This window comes from Marmota marmota, unplaced genomic scaffold (genome assembly GCF_001458135.2).
Source record: "Marmota marmota marmota unplaced genomic scaffold, marMar, whole genome shotgun sequence".
Lineage (NCBI taxonomy): Eukaryota > Metazoa > Chordata > Mammalia > Rodentia > Sciuridae > Marmota > Marmota marmota.
In genome coordinates, this window is record NW_026000168.1 from 14,923,827 (window position 1) to 14,944,318 (window position 20,492).

Below are 20,492 nucleotides of genomic sequence, written 5' to 3' on the forward strand. Positions count from 1 at the left end.
GGGAGACTCTTAGCTGCCCTTGGTTTCTCATACCCCGTGAAGGCCAGGCCAGGTCCTGGGGAGCTCTGAGACCCCACCAGGATTCTGATGTTCTCAGGGGAACATGGCCCGCCTGGACCCAGGACTGCAGGAGGGGGTGTGACCAGAGCTGAAGCAGGAGGTGCACCCAACTTGGGGCCTCCTGGAATCTGGGCTCCCTCCCTCTCAGCCTTCCCCGAGCCCCCCCAAGTCCAGCCTCTTTGTTGAGTCTCCATTTCCACCCACTCTCCACCCGGCAGCCGGAGTGCTCTTCCTACAGCATGAATAGGGTCAGGTCACCTCCTTGCTTAAGACCTTCTGGTGAATTCCAGCACCCTCAGAATGAAGTTCCCAGTCTTCACTGGATCTACATGGCAGCCTGGCCACCCACTGTCCCACCTCTGCATCTCACACACTGTCTGCTGCAGCCACCCCGGACCTCGCTCCTTCCCACCTGCAGAGCCCAAACCTCAGAACGGCGCAGGTAGGGGGTCTGCCTGGGGCTGCTGGGGACCTTCCTGAGAATGAAGCTAACACAGAATCAAGGAGAAACGGGAAAAGACCAGACCACATTTGAGCACCAGGATACAGCCACACCTGAAGCCAACTCTCCTTCTGTTCTTTTTTTTTCCTGTTAAGTTAGTCCCTACATTTTTTTTCCCCGTGAAGCTAACTTGAGTTGCTATTTATATCACTTCCTTTTGAAGGGAGTCCCAGTTCACTCAGATGGCCAACGCTCTGTCGTTATCCTTATCCCTTCTCCTTCCGATCTTCCAGAACGTCAGCACGTCTCCTCCTCAGAGCTTCTATGTGTGCTGCGTGAGGTCCCTGCCCAAATGTCACCTCCTTGGAGGGGCCTGTCCTAACTACCTCATGGAAAATAATAAGCCTTTATCAGCACCCCTACCCCTGAGTCTGTTATTTTAATTTTAATAATTTCTTTTTTTTGTCCTGGGGATTGAACCCAGGGCTGCTCCACCACTGAGCTACATCCTCCGTCCTTTTTAGCTTTTATTTTGAGACCGGGTTTTGCTGAGTCTCCTAGGCTGGCCTCAAATTGGCAACCCTCCTGCCTCAGCTTCCTGAATAGCTGGAATGACCACACCCAGCATAAAATAACACTTAAACCCATCATGCTTATTATATATGTACTTACTGCCTGTCTCCCCCCATGAGGGCAGAAATTGTGTAAGGTGACCAGCTGTCCTGGTTTGCCTAGGACTGGAGGATTTCTTGGGACACAGGATTTTCCATGCTAAAACCAGGAATGTCCCAGGCACAGCAGGCACGTGGACCCCCTGGGCTGCTGTGCTTGTTTCCCATGTGGTCCCACTGGCTGGATCCATGCCCGCACCCCGTAGGTGCCCCCCATGCAGCCGAGTGGGTGAATGAGCCGAAAAGGCCAGGCGGCCACAGTAGTCACAGCGTCTTTGCGGTCAGTCGGTATTGGGTCTCTTGTCCCCACTTTACAGATGAGGAGGCTGAGGCTTGAGCTCCTGGCTTGGGCCACAGCACTAGGGCAGCGGGGCAGCCAGGCTGGGCACCAGACTCTCTAGAGGCCGGGCCCTGACTGCTCTGCAGCCCCAGTCTCTGTGCCGCCCGCTCTGCCACTCCAGCAATCCTGACCCCTGTTGCCTAGACACCTCTAGGCAGGAGAAGCCCATGTCCCACTGTGCCCAAACCAGGTGGCAGAGAACCCACCCGGGGCAGCCCACTCCTGCCAAGAGGTAGAGGGGCAGATGGCGCAGGAGCTGGGGGTGGAGCTGCCCCAAGTCTGGGGTCCCTGAGTGCAGGGGCTACTCCCCTGACCTGTGTCCCTAGGGCACCTCTGGCCTAGGCCCACCAGCATCCTTAGCAACCACAGCCACCTTCTCAGTGGCCCCCACCCCCAGGCCTGGGCTCCACAAAGCACATTCTGCTCCCAGGTGCCTGGACAGAACACCCTTTCCTCTGCAGGCCCCCCCCCCCCAGCCTGTCGCCACACTCTGCCCCGTTGAATGTGCCTGGCCTCCGGGGCCCTACTTCCCTGGGGTCAGAGCAGGAACATCATCACTGGGAGAAGGATTCCCATTCAGTCCTGACAACCAACCTTCACGTAGGAGCTCAGCCTTCTCCCTATTTAATGAACAAGGAAACGGAGGCCCAGAGAGGTGAAGTCGCTTGCCTAAGGTAACACAGCTTCTAAGGCACAGACTTAGGCTTCTCAGAGAGATTCAGGGCTGTCTCCCAAGCTCACATGCTCCCTATTCCACCTTGTCTCCCTGGAGAGGGCGATGCTGGAGATGATAAAAGATGCTGTCACTCCCAGAGCCAGGCACCACGCACACATTAATTCTCATTTCCCAGTGCCTCGTAAGGTAGGTATAATTGTCCCCATTTCATAAATTGAGGACGTTGGACAACAGAGAAATCAAGTGATGGGCCAAGGTCGTATGCAGGAATGGTTCCTGATGGAACCGACTCACCAGTCTCCACGGGTAGCCTACCTCTCTACCCATTTAATAACTCACTGACGTGTGTCACTGACGCACAAGGCCCTGACTGGCCTGTGCCCACAATACCCTAAGCAGTGACAGCAAGGTACAATCCTGGACTCGGTGGCCACCCTGGCTCCTGACCCTGCGGCTGGCAATCCCTGGGATCCAGCGGGAGGCGGACTGGACTTCCCAGCCAGGTTCCCTGGGGCTGATCAGAGGTCCACTTGGGACTCTCTCACGGGGGAATGAGGTTTAATTCTGGGATCTCAGCTGCTCTGTCCCCTGCCTGGCCACCAAGGAGCTGTTTTTTCATAACAAAGTGGGGCGGGAGACGGGCCCTGGGAGGTTTTCATAAATCCATTGTTGGAAATTTCCACGGTGGTGGAAAACTTCCAGAATACAACTGCTGGCTGGGTCCACTCTGGCCTGAAGAGTTACTGGAGGCACCCATGGGAGACACCAGCCCCCCCAGCACAGAGCGGGGCACCCAGAGGCTCTAGCTTGGGGAATCCCCTGCCCCACCCCCCAGAAAAGTGTAAAAACTTGCCTGGAGTGCACGTCTCTGCCCTGGTTTGCTGTGTGACCTTGAGGAGTAACTAGATCTCTCTGAGCCTGTCCAAGGAGGCAGACAGCAGACACTGTGCTCCCTGAAGCGGCAGGAGAGCTGCCGAGTTCTTGGAGCTGAAGACAGACGGTTGCCCAGAGACTGAGTCCTGCCACCCTGCATTCCTCCAAGGGCCAGGGGCTCCCTGGGAAGGAGAGAGATCGCCCGGCGCCCTGCCACTGGGGCCTGGAGGTGCTGCCCCGGGTGGGCAAAGGCCTTGTCACTGTGCGAGGCTGGTGCCTTGCGCATGGGCCTGTGGCTCCCAGGTGAGCTCCCGTGAGATTTCTAGGGATGGGCTGAGTGTCCAGGGACAACCTCAGCATCTCGCTGCCTTTCACGAGCCCCCCACCGTCCCACTGCTGGCTCTGGGGGTCTGAGTGGCATTTTGAGCCTCCATAGTCGGCAACGCCTGTACCCATGGGGCTCCGTCCTTGTCACCTGTCCCAGTTCCTGGCTCTCCTCTTGCACCAGCCAGGCCACTCCCAGTACCCCCAGTCCTGAGGTGTCCTGCCTACTGTCCTCAGTGCCCCCGAGGCCCAGGGCACAAAGCCTGACTCAGTGGCCATGGTGAGACTGGACAACACCCGAGGTAGCGGCGCCCTGTCCCCCTCCTTCCACATCCATCCGACACATCAGAGGCCCCATGACACGGCCCCCACCAGCATCCCTGGAGAAGCCCCCGGGCAGGGAGGGCTGTGTCCTGTGTCGCTGCTCTGGAGCACCCGCCCCTGGCTGCTGGGCCCAGCCCTGAGGCTCAGTCTCCTGAGCTGTGAGTGTCCACACTGTCGGGAGCTTAAGATGAGACTGGGTGGAGCGGACCCTGGCAGACCTGGCCTGGGCCCTCTTGGAGACAGGTCCTGGGCGAGTCTCCATTTGACCCCGCGTGGTTTCTGCTGGGTGGGGTGGAGAGGGTGAGAGGAGGGAGATACAGGCAGGGGCAAGGGCCGGAGGTGAGGGAGGCTTCAGCAGGCCAAGCAGCCAGGGCCACCACTGCCCCTAGCCCAGGACTCTGACAGGGCACTGTGTGCCAACAGCAGAGAGACAATTTTTCAGACGCTTCTAGTAGAGCCATGTGACCTCCATGCTCCCTGCTGTCATCCCTCAATGGCCTTGAGCCAATGTGGGTCATTCCACCTCAGGACCTTTGCACATGCTGGTTTCTTGGTGGGAACTACTCATCTCCCAGCTGGAGGCACAGCCAGCTGCTTCTCATCTCCAGTGTCACCTCCTCAGTGAGCCTCTTCCTGACCATCCTGCTCACACTCTCCCAGCAGCCCCTCCCTTGTTAATATTTTCGTATGATAATCATCACGACCTGGTGGTTATTATTTTACTTCTTGCTGAGACCGCCTCTGTCTTGTGCACTGCTGTATTCCTGCTGCTGTGAACATCCCTGACACGTAGCAAGAGTTCAAGAAATATTTGCCCAGCAAACAAATACGCACAAAGACGGACACACAGTAGGCATTCAATACATCCTCATTCCTTTCCTTCTAATAATTCCTTTCCTCATTCCTAATATGGCCTTGACCTCTAAGTGTGTGCGTGCATGGACAGATGGGCAGGCAGACAGATAGACACAGACCAAAAAAAAAAAAAGTCCTCAGATGAAACCAAAGAACAAAAACTCCCCATGAGAAAACCCTGGGCTGGAAGGGGGATGCTAGCTGGGGTCACTGGGGTTCAAGTTCAGTGGCAAGGCCCTGCCTGGCTCGTCTGGGGGTCTCCACCGAGGCCAAAGGAAGTCAGGTTCCCTGGACGGAGCGCTGCTCAGCCTGACGTTCATAGGCCACTAGGCCCCCCAGAACCTCTGGCTCTGTGGCCCTGGTAGGGGCTGAAGAACGTGTCTTTGCAAACAGGGACTGTGTCTCATTTCTGCCCTCCGTGTCCCCTGTCTTCAACTCAGAATAAGCGGGTGAGGGTGGAGGGCTCGGACCTGGTGGCTGCCCGGGGTCAGAGCCTCCCCTGCAGAGAGTGTGCCATCCTATCATCAGGGGAAGCTCCTCTTCTGCTGGGACACTCCTAAGGCTCCTGTGATTCCCTGAGTAAAAGCCAAAGCCCCTCCAAAGCCCCCCACCCCAGCCCCTGCATGACCTTGACCTCACCTCGTTCCCCTCCTCCACTCTGCCTGGCTCAGTCCCCTCCGCCCCGCAGCCTCTTGCTGTTCCTTCCACCCACGGAGCCTGTGCCCACGGCAGGGCCTGCGCGCCGTCTGCTCCTTCTGCCGGAAAACATCTCCCCAGACCCACAAGCAGCAGCCTCAGGCCCCTGCACACGCCGGCTTCTCAGGGGAGCCTCCCCCTGACTGCTTCAAACAGCCCTCCTCCTCCTCCTCCTCTTCTGGATTCTTCCCCATGCACGGGGTCTCCTGGCCCAACCACCCACCACGCCCTTGTGACAGCTCTGCTGCGTGCAGCCTGTGGTTCCCAGGGCCCGGCCCTCAGTACCCTCAGCCGACACCCAGGGAGGGAATGGATGCGCCCCTTCATCTTCATCCTTCGAAGGACTTGGCATTTCTTTTGCTAGTGGGTCCCACATATTTCTGTTTGCAAAAGCGACACCCCGCTGGCCTCTTGCTGGACAGCCTGCAGGCCCCTCCCAGGGTGGGGATCATGGGCTCTGCCTCTCTGCTTCCCCCTCTCGCCATCCTGTCCCCTCCACCAGCCAGGACACCCCTCTCCCCAACTCCCACTGTCCCCAAGCCCCGGTGGCCCCTGCCTGTCTTGGGCACCTGCCCTGCACTCCTCCTCTGCCCTACCCATCAGCAGCCCAACTCATTACCTTCACTAAAGCCACAGGCCTGTCCTAAAAGAGCAATCGGGTGACATCACTCCCTAGCTTAAAAGTGTCCAGTGCACAGCCCTGGGCCTGGCCCAGCTACCTCTCCTGCTGCGTGCTCACTGTCCCCGCCTGGTGCCATCTGCTCTGCGCGGCTGGTGGCTGCCTCTCACCCTGCTCACGCTGTGCCCCTGCCTGGAGCCCCTCCCACGCCCCACCTTCCTTCCACTCCACTGGCTCTTACTTACCCTTCCACTTGGCCCTTCTGAGGCTCTTGTTCCCTGGCAGCCTCCATGATGGGTCAGGGCCTCCCCAGGGCTCCTATCCACCCCCTTGGCTTCCCCTGGCCTGGCTCCTGGCAAGTACAGCTCTGGGAACAAGCGCTGGTGGCTTAGTGGTTAAGCTGGGGACTTGGAGTCAGCTGCCTGTGTGCTCTGGGGCAGGTCAGATGTCAGAGAACCTTGGTTTCCTCATCTATGAACTGGGCATACTGGTGGCCACAGGGCATTGGTTCAGCAAGCTCTGCAGAGCTCTGACGCCAGGCCTGATCCACAGGGCCTGATCCACGGTGGTCGGCTGCACTCTCAGGGAATGCTGGGAGGTGTACAGGAGGCTGGGGCACCCGGTGTATGGCTCCAGGGCCTCCCATACCTAGCCGAGGCTGAGCCGGGGGTCCAGCAGGCCCCCTTGCCCTTTCTGTGACTCTCTCTTTAGTAACAAGCCTCTATTTGCGTCGGCTGGTATTTAAAAATTCTGGATTATTTGCTCTGGGGGAGAGGGCAGTGTCTTGCAGGTTGTGTTTTTCGGTCATTCTGTTTTCCCTTCTGACCTTTGGGCTGAGTTTTGACTTTGCCTCCTGTCCTCTTGTATGTGCGTGTGGCTTTTTTTTAGCTCATCGTTTGCAATCAGCCTTTTTATCTGAGCTCAGACTCGGTGCTGTGGGCTTTGGGTGTCAGGACTCTTTGGTTGGGGAAGGGGCGACGGCTTGTCTCAGGATAGCACACTATCTGCAGGGGAGGCTTTGACCCCAGGCAGCCACCGGGGTCAAAGCCACCAGCCTGTGCACGTGGCCAGTTCCTCCACTCTGCAGCAGAGACACAGAGTCACTCAAGGAATTGCAGGGCTGACAGATCCAAAGTCCCTGTCGTTGGTATTCTGTTGCTTCTCATTCAAACATTACTGAACCATCAGGAGGGTTAGGATACACTGCTAAGGGACAAAATGAAGCCTGGGGTATACAGCAAATGATCCCAATTTAAAATTAAGGAGAAAAAAAAAAACAGCCTTCTAAATCCACACCTGCCCCCCCCCCCCAATATGCAAAACAGCAAGCCACAGATCCCATCCCATCTCCGTGGAAGCGTCAAGTCCAGCCATGACCTCCCAAGCCACCAAGACAGGGAAAGGGCTCCTGATAAAGCAATGGCAGAGCGTCGAGTGCAAGCTGCGTCCTGACCTCAGAGAGGCTACCATGGTGGTGGGGAGGGTGCATCATCCCCAAATCCACAAAACAGGCTGTGAACCGTGTCCCATCAGGCCCAGTGTGGGACGTGAGGAGAGAGCGCTGCGTTCGGCTGCAGACCCTTCTGTATCGTTCCAGTTCTTTCCACAGCGTGCATTATTTTTGTAATTCAAATGGCTGTAGTTTAAAAAAGGAAAATAGGATTTTTCCAAGCAGTTTGTGCCTCGTTTCTTTTCTGGCCACCTTATGGGTTGGGGACACAGTAAACTGGCAGCTCTGGGGTGTGCTCTGCTTGGGGAGAAGCCTGGGAGCTCTTGGGTGGGGGGTGGAAATAAGTGTCAGGCAACAGGCACAGGGTACTCTGCAGAGCCTGACCAACTCCTGTGGGTCTACTCAGCAGCAATCTCCCAAACCTGTCATTTCGGCTCTTTTAAGCTTGAAAGTACACAGCGATGCTGTGAACGATATGGCAAAACCCAGTTTATCAAAAAACAGGACAGTCAAGCCGGGCAAAGTGAGGTATGCCTGTAATCCCAGCAGCTCAGGAGGCTGAGGCAGGAGGATCGCAAGCTGGAGGCCAGCCTCAGCCACTTAGCAAGACCCTACTAAGTTACCTACTCGAGCTCACACAGCAAGGAAGCAACTTAGTGAGACCCCGTCTTAAAAAAAACAGGCTAAAAAGGACTGGCGACGTGACTCAGTGGTAAAGCACCCCTGGGTTGAATCCCTGGTACCAAAAAACTCTGGTCATGCCTTCTCTGACCTCACACCCCTCATACAGCACACCCCCATTATTCTACCTCACAGCATCACTGCTAAGATGCGGTGGGTGGGATGCACCGCTGCACTGGTCTCTTCAGGATCCCACGCCCCAGATAGAATGCACATCGCAGGCTGTACCCTCTACCCACTCCCTTCTTTCTCGGCCTTCCCTCCCTTCCTGGGCATTCAGGGAGGCTCATAAAAGAGGGCACCTCTCCCTGTTCTAGGCCCTTGGATACAAGAGTGAATGAGGCAGATAAGCTTCCGGTTGTCTACTGGGGAGACAGACGACAAACAAGGAAACGAGTACAGGAAACCATGTGCATTGCTAGTGAGCCATGATCAATGCTAGGGCAAAATAAGCCCCAGGACCGGGAATGCTGGGGCAGGTTGATGTGGGGAGGGGAGTGTTTTTATGCAGATCAGTCAAGGTTTTGATGAAGAAATGCTGCTCAGCTTGATGAGAGTGTGTCTTTCATATACACAAAAAGAGAAAGAGAATTCGAAATAGGGAGATAGCATGTGCCAAGAGCCTGAGGCAGGAAGGAGGCTGATGAGTTTGAGGAATCAAAGGGAGGCCAGTAAGCTGGAGAAGACTGAGGAGAGGGGCTCTGGGTGAAAGGCCAAGCCCAGAATGGCTTGCAGGCTGCGCAAAGGAGTCTGGGAGTGATGCTGAGCGTCATGGGAGGCCTCTCGAGTTCTAAGTGGGGACTCCCTGATCTGATTTCTATTGTTGAAAGGATTCTTCTGGCCACTCAGGAAGAACAGAGGATCGATGGGGCAAGAGAAAATAAGGGGGACCCGTTAGGAAGGTCACCTCTTCCTTTCTTCCACATGTGCCCCTTCAACAAACAGAGCTCTAGTGAAATGGCTGAAAGACAAATAAAACACGTTGGCAGGAGCACGACTCAGAGGCCCAGGGCTGCTGCCCGGGCGGCTGTGACCCGGGAGAGGCAGGGAGTCCTCCCAAAGGACAGGGTATTTGAGTGGAGCTCTGAAAGACAGGGCAAGGGACATCCAGGGACGGGCACAGCTTGGACCCAAGGCTCAGAGGTGGGGAAACGGCCCCTGGGAACCGGGGGCTGCAATTCCCAGCGAATGGCTGACCTCCTGAGCTGGTGACCAAGAGGAAGGCAGGGAGGATGCTGGGAAGCAGTGGAGGATGCTGGGAAGGTGGGTGGGCTGGGGGCCACTGGTGCACACCCTGGACACAGGCTGTGGAATCTGGGTTCTAGCCACTTGTCAAGGGGGAGCAATGGAGAGTCCGGCCAGAGTGACAGGTCTGGTGGACACTGTGAGAAGTTCCTTCCCAGAGGCCACGGCGGGCCACGGAGGAGGCTGGGGCAAGACTCAGGGACAGAGGGAAGGTCTTGCTTCCCCCCCCCCTCACATTCTGATTCCATAATTAAGAACAATAACAATAGTTGACACTTCCTAGGGCTTCCTAAGTCTCAGGGGCACTGTTTCAGGCTCTTTACAAGCCTATTAAATTAACTCAATCCTCACTAGTACTGTTATTGACCTCTGTTTTTCCAAGTGAGGAAATGGAAGCACAGAGAAGGTAAGTTACCGACTCAAGCTCACACAGCAAGGAAGTTATGGGGAATCAAGTCCAGGCCCTCAGACTCCAAGGTCAGCTCTAACTGCCGCCTTGCGCTGTCTCCTCCATCTAAGACGCTACAGTTCTGCATGCAGTCGTTTGTCTCCATGGCGGAGAAAACCCTCTCTGGATGTGGGCCCCTCAGGCGACATTAACTGACAAGCGCCCATTCACGCTCTGCTGCTCACCTGCTGTGTGACTGGCAGCAAGTTCCTGGACCTATGACACATGGTGGCCAGGAGGACCATGTGCTGCTAGCAGGGAGACAACACCGTAGCTGCCAGGCACAGGGCAGGACGGTTCATGGTCCTCCACCCACATCTCCGTCTCCACCATGGGAACAGCCATGTCTCCCCATTAGACAGATGACAAAACTGAGACTCAGCAAGGAACAGGAGCTCAACTGGAGGACAGAGCCAGTTGGTGCAGCACTGCCCCTCCATAGCTGGCCCCCAGATGTGCAACCAGCTATCTCTGATTCCTGGAGGGTCCCCCAGCGTGTCTGGGGGAGAAAGGAGGGAAACTGAGGGCAGGCGAGCTCCTGGGGCCTGGGCTGATGTTGCTAAAGAGCCAGCCTCAAGGATGCCCTGAACTTGACCCCGTGCCCCTGAGGGCAGCTGTGTGTTGGGGAGGCGAAGGCCTGGAGGGAGCTGCCCTCTTCCTGTGTTGAGGCCTGGCCTGGCCAAGGCCCTGCCTTTCTTCCTGGAGGCCTGGGGTTGGTGACTGGTACCATGGACAGAGACCCTGTAGATGCGACCTTGGGCCATGCCACTGGGGCCTCAGTCTCCCAAGTCCAGTGCATATGGCAAGATGAGGAGGAACTGGGGTTTGGCACGTGGGCTGCCCGGGTCCCCCAGCTCTGCCCTTCTTAGCTGTGACAGCCTCGAGAAGCCACCTGACTCTCGGAGACCATGTCTGCTCTTCCATATAGCAGTCCAGTGAGGCGGGATGGGGCTTTTGCACATGGAGGTCTTAGCTCAGGAAGAGCTCAGCCAACAACAGCCCCTTGATTCCTGCTCTGTTCAGCTCAGAATTCCCTTCCCCAAGGCCGGTGGGGCAGAGCCCCTCCTGTCATTTCTCAGAAAGCAGAGAAATGCTCAGAAACAGCCCCAGGCACCCCCCAGCCACACAATGGCCCATGCCACAGATTCTTCATTACATTGACCCATTTTATAGGCGAGGAAACTGAGGCCCTGCAAAATCCAACGCATATGATTGGCAAAGCCAGGTCTCGATCCTATACCCCAGCGAGGTGCCTGTGATCTACTGCCACCATGAACCTGGGTCCGTCTCGTCTTCCCAGCGAGAGCCGCCATAGGAGCTGATTCATCTCTGGGCTTGGTGAGCAGCCCGGCACCCGGCCCAGCGCACACCAAGCACCCCGTCAATATTGGTTTTATTGATTTACATTCGATCCCCTTTTCAAGATGCCGCGAGCTTAGGAACCCGAGTTGGCTGGGGTGGGATGAGGAGAAGGGCCTCATTTCCATCTGAAGTGAGTCATGAAGTTGATAAATTTAGAAGAGGCCTAAAGAGCTCTTAATCTCCTGCCTTCAGACACGGGCAAGGGAGAGACTTTGCATCCCAAATGCACACCATAGAGTGGACCGTGTTGGTGGCCTGCTTGGGCCCCTGAGCCGCCTGCAGCTCCCACACCCAGGATGCCTGCTATAGAGCTCAGGGCCACCTCTTCTGCACCAGAGCCCAGGAGGAGAGGGAGCAACGGTCCCCACATTTGTACACATCGTTTTGCTCGGAGTGGGAGCTGGAGCTGCCTGGTATCGGGTACAAAGGGCCAGCTACTTGGCCACAGGCAGGGAAAACCCCCGGGGTGCAGGGCACGTCCCAGAGATCTGCATGAGTCAGTCTGAGGCTCCGGCTAAGCCTGCTTCCTGCATCTGCCCCTTTCTTCTGTCTCAGCCCAAGACCCACAATGCAATGTGTGCTCCCGAGGGGGGCCTTGTCTGAGCTCCCTCCATCCCTCGGGTTCCCTCCTCTGTGACCTTGACCATCAGCAATGTTTGGGCGACTTCAAAGTCACCGGGGGCCCATCTGACCCCCAAGTCCTTATTGGGAAACTGCTGGCCAGAAAGGGGCTGTGACTTATCCAAGGTCACTCGGGAGTATTTGTCACAGTCGGGTGGCACCTCCTGCCTCCTGATCTCCTTTGTGGTCCTGGCACTGCCTGGTGGCTGGTTCGGCCGCCCATCCAGGGCTTCTGCTCTCTCCAGAAAGTTCTGCTGTGTCAACTCTGCAGCAGCCTCCTAGAGGCCAGGGGAGCTGGTGGGGAGACTGGCAGAGTGGCTGGACCAAGCTCCATGACCTTGGGCAGGTCTTTTGTTGAACTAGAAGAAACCCATTAGAAGTTCATCAAATAATAATTGCCTATGCTTCTGTCAAGCACTATGCCTAAGTGCTTTTAATTTTATTTAATCTTCACAATTCTATGAGTTGGATACTTGGGTTCTGCCCATTTTACAGGTAGTAGGATGAAGGCACAGAGAAGTTAAGAAACTTGCAACAGGTCACACAGCCAAGAAGTGGTGGGGCAGGAGTTGGAGCCTGTGCTTTAAATTCCTCCTTGGACTGTGGACTTTGTTGTTTGTTTTAAGCTGCTCTTTATTATGCACCCACTGCATATGGGCACTCTGCTGGGCATGGGATACATAAGTTCACTGACTCTTCACAAGGGTTCTGGGAGGAGGGAATTCTCTTGCTTATAGTTTCAGACAAGAAACAAGGGTTGCTGTGAGGCCCACTGTAACTGACCCAGGAGACAAACAGGAACCTGGTTTGTCCCCACCAGCCTGGTGTCCTGTCCTAAGCTCTTTTGAAGTTTTCTTACTGACCGTACCTTGTTGGGCCCATGTGGCACTGACAGTAAGATGCATTAGTACGTCATATATATTTAAGAAGAAAAAGGGTGTAGTTGGCTCCACTGTGGGGTGTCACCAGTTCTAAGGGACGCCCTGGTTCCTGAGATGTCAAAGCATGCAATTTGGAACTTACACAATTCACTATCATCTCAGCACCTTGACACTGAAGGCCTGACTACTGTCCCCATCTCTCACAAGGGAGAAGCAAGACTTGGAGACAAAGGACATACAGCGGGTTGGTGGCCAGGCCTCAGATTTGAATCCCAGCAGCCTGTGTCCAGCCCTTGTCCCTAAACACTGTGCTAGATCCCTGCTAAGCCAGGCCCACGTCGGAGGTGTGCTCAGCCCCGGGCACAGATGACAGCGCTTGGGAAGGCCCAGGCACCTGGGGTCTGTGGTCTTGGTCTGGATGAGTTGGTGCCCTCAGTGTGGGCCAGGTGACAGCCTGAAATGACTGCCTAGGAGCCCCCTCCACGGCCTCCCGGGCTCAGCTCTTTGTGCCACCCTGGGGCTCTGACCCAGCCAGGCAGGAATGAGGCTGAGGTGAACTCATCTCCTGGGGCAGCCAGATGTGGTCCAGGGGAGCAGCCCTGAACACAGAAAAGCCATCAGGGGATAGAAAATCATCTCTGGATGGGGCACAGGGGACACCCGTTTCCTTCCTTCAAAGTTTCATGGTGGCTGGACCCAGAATGGGGTCATCCACTCACAGCCTTCTCCCACGGGCATTTACCAACCCCAAGTTCCGACAGCATCCACAGCATGGGAGGCAGCGAGGTGGGTCCTTGCAAAATTCAAATCCGCCCTCTTTGGACTAGGATTTGCCCCTTCTGGGGACATTTGTGAGATGCTCAGAAGCAAGACAGAAGCTTGACCTATTTCAAATGCCTGTTATGATTGAGGTCCCATTCAAGATGGTTTCCTATCTGTCAACTGAGGTCAGACACAGTCTTATGAGGCAGGTTTCTTCAACCCTTCTTTACATATAAGGATGCTGAGCTCAGAGAAGCAAAGCCACTGGCCCAAGGTCACACTGCAATAAACACTGGTGTTAGAATTTAAATTCGAGTCTTCTGATGACATTTTAGCACTGGTGTCTCTGGCCCTGAGCCAAGCCCTTCCTATGTATGACTTCACCACATCCTCACACAACAAATAATAGCGTCCAGTCGTCGTCCCTTGGTATCTTTGGGGAGTGGGTTTCAGGACCCCTCATGGATGCCCAAATCCCCGGATGCTCAAGCCTCTTATATAAACTGGCATAATATTTGCATGGAACACATTTGCACACAGTTCTGCAGACTTGAAATCATCTCTAGATTACTTAGAATACCTAATGCAACGTGAATGTTATGTGAATAGTTGTTCTACTGTAATATGCAGGAAATAAGGACAAGAAAAAAAATCTGTACGGTTTAGTACAGATGCAATATTTTTGGACAGTATTTTTTTTGTGTGTGTGCGTTCTTGGTTGAATGGACAGATGTAGAACCCGTGGAGAAGAGAAGGCAGACCATAAAAAGAAACCGAAGACAGCCCCCATTTAACAGGTGAGGAAACCGGCTCAGGGGTGGGCACTTGACCTGAAACCCTGTGGCCTCTTACAATGACCAGGCGTGGGGCGGGGAGCGGGTGTGGGGGGGTTACTGATGTTCTTCCCATTTTATGGAGGAGCAAACTGAGGTTAAGTCACTCATTTAACCACGTGCAGCTATTGAATGGTAGCGCTACTTATTAGGAAGCGGCTTGGAACAAGCCATCTCCCTCCCACACAGCAAGTGAAAAAACATTTGTAAAGTGCTTGAGGATATACTTTAGCTCCTCGTGATGACTATTATGATTAGTATTGGGGAACTTGGCAATTACCCCACGAGGTCAGGGCAGCACCCCCACTCCCCAGATGAGGATACTGAGGTTCACAGAGAGTCAGCAGCAGAGATTCTTATGGAGAAACTGTATCTTTCCACCCTCTGCCATGTGTTGGTCTCCTGGGCCCAAGGCAGGCTGCTCCCACACCTTGAGCTCCCCCACCTGCCTTCAGCTCTCCTTGCTGGGGCCCTGGAGCCCCCTAGGCCCTGGGTTTTGACGGGCTAGTTTGGGTTCCCGGCTATGGGGCTCCCACAGGTCCCTGGGCACCCCTCAGCAAAGCCCCCAAATGGTGGAAAGAAGGCGCACCAGAGACCTAGGTTCAAATCCCAGCACTTGCTGTGTGACCTGAACATGTTATCAACCTCCTTGTGCCTTGGTTTCTTTTTGTATGATACAGGTGACAGTGAGGGAGAAGAGAGGCACTGAAAGGGTCTCAGTAGCCGCAAAACATTCAATAAATATTAGGAGCCGCAGCGAGAGAAGCAGTGTCCCCTCCTGCATTCATGGAACCTCGGAATCTGACCTTATTTGGAAACAGGGACTTTGCAGAAGCAATTAGTTAAGCTCTTGAGACAAAGTCATCCGAGACTTAGATGGTCCTAAATCCAATGACAAGTGTCCTTATAAGAAGAAGAGAGGACACAGGGACAACACACAGAAAATACGGTGGCATGAAGATGGAGGTAGAGAGTGGCGAGATGCATCTATGAGCCAAGGAACGCCAGGTGTGCCCACCCGTGCCAGAGGCAGGGGAGACGCAAGGGATGGCTTCTCTCTTCAAGTGTCCAGAGGGGACTGACCGTGGCAGGCCCCTGACTTCAGCCTTCTGCCCTCCAGAACTGCAAGACCATACGTTCCTGCTCTAAGCATCTAGATGGTGGTAATTTGTCGCAGCAGCCACCAACTGCCATAGCCTTCACTGTGGTACTGCAGGCTCGCAGCGTCTCAGACCCTTCACCGCACAGGCCAGCTGTCCTCAGCAAGGACATCCCCTTCTACAAGGGGACAGCTTGAGACCACTTGACACCAGCTCAACCTGCCAGTGACTGAGCAGGTCTGGTGGGGACCCAGCTAGGCCAAGGCTTTCTTCCCCACGCCTTGGGACCTCTGAGCATCAGGGCCCCAACCTGCCCACCTGAGACCTGACAGTGTACCCTCCACCCCCAGCCTTGGCCCCTGGTCACTCCTCTGGAATGCTCTGGCCCTGCAGAGGTTTCCTGGCTGTACACAATGCTTCTAAGGCCTTAAAAACCCTCCTGCTTCCATCCCAGGGTTCTCCACTGGAGACCAGGGCAAAGCCTTTATTTAGCACAGTCCTCGTGGAAGTTTTTATCTGTAGCATCATCCTTTTTTTGGGCGGGGGGTAATCCTACAGTAACCCTCTGAAGCGGGCAGTTGAGGTACCACGTTCCCATTATACAGATCCCCAAACTGAGGCTTAAAGAGGTAAAGGGACTAGCTTCCAGGCCCTGGGCTCCCCCTCAGCGAAGGTGGGTCTCCAACTCACACCTTCTGATTCTCCATCCAGACACATTCTGGTCTCCAAGGCTTCCATTTGCTGGGCCATAAATAGGCACCACACCCTGAGCTCAGCACTGCAAGTCTATTACTTCTCCGTTTTTGCCTCACGTCAGCCTGAGAAGCGGATTCTGTTACCCCATGGTCTAGATGGGACTGAGGCTCCACCCTACTGTCTCCAACACCAGGTCTGGTCCCCTTTCCCATCCACCACCAGCTCCTACTGAGGGGTAAAGCCAGCCTGTCTCTGTCCAGGGGGACTTTCTCCTTGCTGGGAGAAATCCCTGCAGGTTCAGGGTTCTGGCCCTGAAGAAGAGAGCAGGGTACACCGGGCACCCAGATTCTCAGTAAAGCCTGCACCTCGCTTCCCACACGGCTCCATGTGTTCGGGGTGGGGTGGGGGAGGCTGCCCACCCACCACAGTGTGTGTGCCTGTGGCACTCAGCTTGGTGGCAGCCCCTTGGGAGCTGAGGGTAGCTGAGAGGAGCACTGTTCTACGCCTCGACCTTGCACCTACTATGTGTCGCGGCTTCCCACACAGTATTTGAAATATTCCCAACATCCCTGCTTTAATTCTATGGTTTTAGAGAAGGAAGACAGGTTTAGAAAAGGAGCAGTCATTTTTCCCAGAGTCACAGGGCTGGGGAGAGGGATTCCCGGACCTGAACCCCAAGGTCCACGCTGAGGACCAAGATTCCAGGCCTGCTGGGGAGGTCGCGCCTTTTGAATGAGAGGGGTTAGGGGTGGGGAAGGGCTGGTGAGTGGGAGATGAGTTTCCATCTCACTCTGCCATTGTCTTTGCAGAAGACTCGGTTTCCCCAGGTGTGACAGGTCTGGGTCCCCGTCAAGGCGATCTCATCCCAAATCCCCTCAGCTCCCTGGGGGAGAAGGGTGGAAACCTTCCAGCATCTGAGAACATGTAGCTCGGGACTTCCGGAGTTACGAGGGGAGGCCCAGCACCTAGGTGACCGCTAGGGCTTGAGACTCATCAGCCCCTTTCTCCCTCTCCTGACCTCGGAGTTGGCCATGTCCAGCAGCAAGATGCTCCCCTGCTCTAGCTCCAAGTCCTCACGCCAACACAACTTTGAGCACAGCACTCTACAGTGACCAAGGCTCCAGGACAGTCAAGGGATAAGGAACAGACTCATGTGGCCACAGGTGAGGAGACTGAGGTACATGCAGGGAACTCAAATGACTTGCCCAAGGTCACACAGCTGGTCAGGAGCAGAGGCTGGGGCCGGGCGGCTCATTTTTTGATCTGGTGTCAAACGCCTGGCAGGGACCAAAACAGGCCCCTGCCACTTTTTTGCCTGGGACCACGAGAACTTGGCAAGAACCCAGTGCTTCAGGGAACACGGCGTGACCTTGGGAAAGTCCTTTCATTTGGGTGGGCTTTGGTTGCCCTCTGAAAGACAGAACTTCAGAATGCAGGTGTCTGCTTTGGATTTCTGAGTGAAGCGGTGGCAGAGCGGTCTAGCTGCCGAGGACAGGACGGCAGCTGCTCGTAGAGAGCTCTGCCTACCACCCCAAGACACCCTCTGCACCCCTGCTTAGAGTTTTGCCCCCAAACTCCAAGTTCTCCGTCTACTGGTTCCCAGGATGTTGGAACTGGCCTTATCCCAGAAGGTCTAAGTGGGTAGGCCTGACTTCTACTTCACTTCTGCCACTTTCCTGCTGTGTGACCTTGAGTGAGTGACTTCATGTGTCTGGACCCAGCTTCCTCGTCTGGGACATGGGGATGACAGCACTGTGGGCGGCCCTCTGGAGGTGGCATGTGCAAATCAATGAGCTCGAAGAATTCTAGCTGGGTTTCTTCCCAGGTCCTCTGACCCCTACCTGTGGCTGGGTGAGGAGGAGGGAGAGGGGACAGTGGGAGAGCAGACGCAGGGGCCAGCACATGGCACCAGCCACAGAGCTTTTTGCCCTTCTGGATCTGGAGAGGACTATGGGGGACGCTGGGGGCATCCCAGGCCCCTGCTCTTAGAGACCCCACACTAGTGGGCCAGTTCCTGATGCCAGGAAGGGGTCAGCCTGGCTTCTGGTGGTTGGGCCCTGCATGGGCAGCAGCTGCGCCCGCCCCCTCCCTGGTCTCCTTTCCAACTCCAAGCAGCGATCTCTGCAGAACATCAATAACCCGAGATGGCCTTGCTGAGCCCCTCCTCGGCTCCCTGGGAACGTGAGCTGGCCCGCTCTTGAGGCCTGTGTGATCCTGTGGGGGCCACATGGGACCCAGCGTCCCTCTATCCCCATGAACAGTCCCCTAAGGGGCCTCTCCCCAGTGCCCAGCAAGCCACCTGCACTCCCAGAAGCTGAGGGGTGTGTGTATGCACGCAGCATCTGCAGAGGTGCTGCAGCTGTGTGCCCGTGGCCGTCGTGTGGCGTGCACAGCTGACATTCACCTGTGGGCACATTCCAGCATGCGGTGCACCTGCTGGTGCAGGGACAGGCATGCAGATGGCACTTGAAGCTCCACATGTGTGTGCCTGTTGTTTTCACACCTGGGTCAGCCCTCACACCAGCACACTCATTGGTGGCTGCTGCTGCTGCAGGGCTCCATGTGCAGGCTGCTGCATCCTGTGAGGGCTGCAAGCGGGTGTGAGCCGCCCAAGTTCACAGGTGTGTGTGTGTGTGTGTGTGTGTGTGTGCTCGTGAGCGTGCAAGTTGCATTTGCGTGTGCTGTGTTCTGCATGCAAGCATGTGGCAGTCAGGGATGTGGGCTGTACTTGCAGGTGCTGGGGTGTATTTGTGAGCGCAGGCATTTCAACTGTGTGGGTGCTATCCTTGTATCTGTGGGTCTGAGTGCATCTGTGGACATGCATGTGTCCTGATGTGAACGCCACTGGGGATGTGAAGGTGGCTTAGATAATGCGGGCCATCCGCATCTTTCCTGGACCCTCCATCTCCCAGGAGGGCTCCCCAGAGCTGCAGCCCCTTCTTGCCACTGCTCCTTCAAGGAAGTTAGCAGGTGGAGGCCCCACAGCCTGCCTGTGCTCCAAGCCCCCTCCTACTGCTCACGTCAAAGGAGAATTTCTCCGGATGGCGCCAGCTGCTCCTGGAAATGCCCCAAACGTCAGCTCTGCCGCCTCCCAGCAATTTGGAGAACCATGCAGGAGAGAAGGGGAGCCCCTTCCGCACCGAGTAGTGTCACTCCAAGACCCTCTGCCCGCCAGCTCGCCTGCTCACTTATCCTTCTGAAGGTCGAGTCAGGTGGAGCCTCTTCGTGGGGGCCCCCAGGGCTCCCCCAGGGCTCCTGGGACCCTTGTCTGATTGGGGCAGGCCAGCCACAGAGACCCCTCCCATGAAACCTGGGTGAGCAGCGGACAGCTGTGGTGTGGAACAGCCACTTGGCTTAAAGGGGGTGGCTGCAGGTAGTAGCCCACCCACTGCAAGTCCTGAACCCCTTGGCTGCATTTCCTGACCCTGCAGGGGGCAGGGAGGAGCCCCAGGTGTCCTAAAGCTCAGCCAGATGCCACAGAGGCTAGCGAGGAACCGGGCTTCCGGGGCCAAAAGTGCCAACTCCACCACCCAGCATGATTGCTGCAAAATGGCCAGGCCACCCCTTTCCTACCACCCTGCTGCCATGGAGGGAACTTGGGGACACGTCCCCAGCACCACATGCACCGGATGGCCTGACCGAGTGACCTGGCAGGCACACAGCAGCCCACCCCAGCAAGGAGACCCTTCAGAGGAGCCTCCGGCTGCCTCTTTCCTGGGTCCCTGGCCAGGGTGGGCAGGGGGCACCCTCCTGCCCTCTTCATCTCCCTGGGACTAGGCTGAGAGAGGAGGACCTTGCTCCCCCGCCACCGCCACCAGCTTGCTAGCCCTTGCATAACATCCTTTGGGGGGCATTTGCAGTCCAGAGGCTGCCGGAATCTACCTGAGACTCCAGGCATCCGCTCCACTCCTCCGAGGCCCTCCTGCTCGGGTCCCCAGCATTCCAGCCCCCCCAACCCCCAACATACAGACCCTCACACTCGTGTCTCCCCCAGCGGCGGCTCCCAAGGCAGCCTCAGCGGCCGCCAGATAAACAAGCCCTGCTCCCCCTCCCCTCCACACCGCCACCACCACCGCCACCACCACCGCCACCACCATCAGCAGTGACAAAAAAAAAAAAAAAAATCAAATGAAATGAAACAAAATAAAAATGGGTGCGGGAGGAAGGGGAGAGCGGAGTGGGGCGCTTTTTATTTTTTATTTGCTCATGCCGGGGAGGGGGGATGCCGGTACTTACTTGGCTAAGAAAATCACCACCAATCCTGCACGGCTTCCAGGCGGGCAGCCCCGTAATCGCGGTGCGGCAGCTGGTGCCGCGGCTGAGCCCAGCCGGCGTGCCCGGGTCCCTCTGCAGACTGTACCATCCTGCCCGAGCGGCTGGGGGGGCGGGGGGCGGAGGCGCGGCGCCGGCTCTAGGAGAGCATCGCGCCCGCAGAATGCAATCCCGGGGGAGGGGGAGGCCGCCCTCGGCTGCCGGAGGCTGGGGGAGGGCCGCGGGGCGGGCGGCCACTGCGGGCGCTGGGGGCGCTGGGGG

The 20,492-nt window shown here is 56.3% G+C and overlaps 1 protein-coding gene across 13 annotated transcripts in view; it reads right to left on the reverse strand.

Annotated features, from left to right (window-relative positions):
* Atp2b2 (ATPase plasma membrane Ca2+ transporting 2) overlaps window positions 1-20,492 on the reverse strand; it is a 271,387-nt gene that overhangs the window by 140,365 nt on the left and 110,530 nt on the right. Inside the window, exon 1 of one of the 13 annotated variants that reach the window (XM_048787109.1) lies at window positions 20,196-20,383. The exons of 10 other annotated variants lie outside the window; for them this stretch is intronic. The gene's annotated coding sequence lies outside the window, so the exon portion shown is untranslated. Of the gene's footprint in view, window positions 1-6,125; window positions 6,234-20,195; window positions 20,384-20,492 lie in introns of those variants that run through there. 2 more of the 13 variants (XM_015495020.2, XM_015495021.2) reach the window with 2 other exon arrangements.